Source organism: Aplysia californica, unplaced genomic scaffold (assembly GCF_000002075.1).
Source record: "Aplysia californica isolate F4 #8 unplaced genomic scaffold, AplCal3.0 scaffold00536, whole genome shotgun sequence".
Lineage (NCBI taxonomy): Eukaryota > Metazoa > Mollusca > Gastropoda > Aplysiida > Aplysiidae > Aplysia > Aplysia californica.
In genome coordinates, this window is record NW_004797806.1 from 280,323 (window position 1) to 282,735 (window position 2,413).

Here is a 2,413-nt window from a genome sequence, read left to right on the forward strand (position 1 = left end):
GGGGGGGTAAAAAAAAATTTAATCAGATATATGACCACGTGATGTTCCTTAGGCTTGGAATACTCTGTAATACACCTATGATTATTGTGTCATCCAAATTCCATTGTTTCTCAAATGTTGATGCCGTTACAATGTCACTTACATTGTATTCAGAGCACCGAGGCACCGCAGCAGGACGAGTGAAGAGTAAAATGTTACTACAAGTCTTATTTCCTAGTTATTTTTTTGTTTTGTTTTGTTTTATTTTTTTTGGAGGGGGGGGGGGTAAGTGTTTTACAGCGCTCGCAACTGCATAAGGTCATAACATAAGCGTGCGGGACTTAGTAAACGTTTTCAGTTGGTAGGACATTTTGAATTTTGCCCGGGTGTCGGCCGAAGCCTACTCATATCGAATTTTAGACCACCAAGGGATCTTTAACATGCGCAACTTACACAGGACCTCTGAGATTGTTCGCCCTTGTCCGAGAAGGCTAGGTGTAGATCTTTCCTACCAGAAAAACAGGGATGTGGCTGAAAGACAGCAGTAAGAAGGAGCTAAGGAGTAGCAGTAGAAAGGGCAGTAGAAAGGCTGCAGAAAGAGCATGGAGCCCAGAGGAGGGGGCAAAGGATGTGAGGGGTTGGGGCAGAAAGTGGAGACGAAAGCAGACAATAGAGCATTCGTAGAGAGCAGAAAAGGAGGTGAAAGGAGACAATTTTAGAGAAGAACATTTTTTCCGTCGCTACCCGGATTCGAACCCGGGATCTTTGAATGAGAGGCGAACACCTTATGCTGAAGGCCACGAGAGCCCCCTATTTCCTAATTTTAGCAAATCGAAACCTTCTCTTAAAATACGTTGACTTGATATAGTTCCCTTTCGGTAATATTAGCAAAACGAAGCTTTCTCTTATAGTAGATCTGTGTAGACTTACTACCGTTCCCCTTCGACATTGATTTACAGAAATACAAGAGGCACCCCAGGAACAAAACAAGTCGATATAACTAGAACTTTAACTAAGAAGACCAAAGTTTGATAAGTTGCGCATGCATTGCGTACATGCATATATAGTGTTGTACTGCCCATACCCCGAGTACTTAGGTTTGCTGGTCAGGGTTGTGGTTGTGGATTTTTGCCACACGCAAATCTTTGATAGTGGATAACATCTCCACTATGTTTAGAGAAATATTTCCTTGTTTTTCAAAACAAAATAATCTAGTATAAGGCTATGCTAGGTTTTCATGGACTCTAGACTCCGTAACTTCTCCCAGGTTCTAGTAACTTCAAAACGTGTAACGACTAACAGATTCTTCTGTACCCTCAGGTAAGTCATTGAGAGGCTTTAGTTTAGTAATAGTTTTACGGCACTTCTAACACGATTAGGTCACTTAAATACCGAAGATTAGAGGTACTACAAGAGAAGTACGAATAAAAAAAGGAGAGATAAGGACGATAGCATATTTGATAGGAAAGAAAGAGCTTACCAGACTAGAGCACCCGCCAACCATCAACTAAATTATTAAGATGGATATCTCGAGTCCAACATTAATATGTTTCTTTCTTTGTAATACGTTATACGCCATAATCGACGCAATCTTATATCACCAAGGAGGAGGGCTTCTACTCTGCTTGCCAGGGTTAATCCAGGCTGAGAGGGATACAACGTTCCAGCAGAAAGACCAGGATCAATTCTCCCCACACAAAAACCAAACTCGGATCTTCTGCGTACGATGGTGAAGCATCTGCCTAGATCTTATCGCTATGTCATAAAGGCTGGTGCAAAGTGTTTCTGGAAAATACATCTTATTATGTGTACAATAGGTACTTTCTGAATGCTCCTTTCAGGTGGAGTGTTAATTTTGTACTTTCATTTCTCACAGTAAATTTTTTCATTGACAAAAAAAACAAAAAACATCAGTTAAAAAACGGAACACAGTGAAACGGGAAACAATAATACAACATAAACAAATAAATAAATAAACAGATAGATTGACAGATTAAAGACATTTCAATTTTAAAAAATAATTTAAAAAATAATAGTGACTGCATGATTAAGGCAGAAAGACAGAGAGAAAGTGAAGAAAATCTACGAAAGTAAGTTTGGCTTTTTTTTTGGTAAATGTTTTACGGTGCTCGCAACTGCAAAAGGTCGTATGAGTGCGCAGGACACATCAAATATTTTCAGTAGGTAGGAAATTTTGAATTTTGTCCACATGGCGGCCGAAGCCTACTTTTATCGATTTTATACCACCCCGGGATCTTTACCGTGGGCAACTTGCACACGGTACCTCAGAGATTTTTCGCCTTTGTCCGAGAAGGCTAAATCAGGGGTGTGGCTGAAAGACAGCATTAAGGAGCCAAGGAGTAGCAGTATAAAGGCTGCAAAAAAAGTCAAGAGCCAAGAGGAGGTGAGAGAACATTGCTAGAGAGCAGGACGG

At 40.4% G+C, this 2,413-nt stretch overlaps 1 protein-coding gene across 1 annotated transcript in view; it reads left to right on the forward strand.

Moving 5' to 3' along the window:
- Positions 1-1,093: 1,093 nt before the first annotated feature.
- Positions 1,094-2,413, forward strand: part of LOC101857136 (multidrug resistance-associated protein 1) — a gene marked incomplete in the record, with an annotated part of 46,366 nt that continues 45,046 nt past the window's right edge. The window contains 1 exon segment of the mRNA XM_013087043.1: positions 1,094-1,299.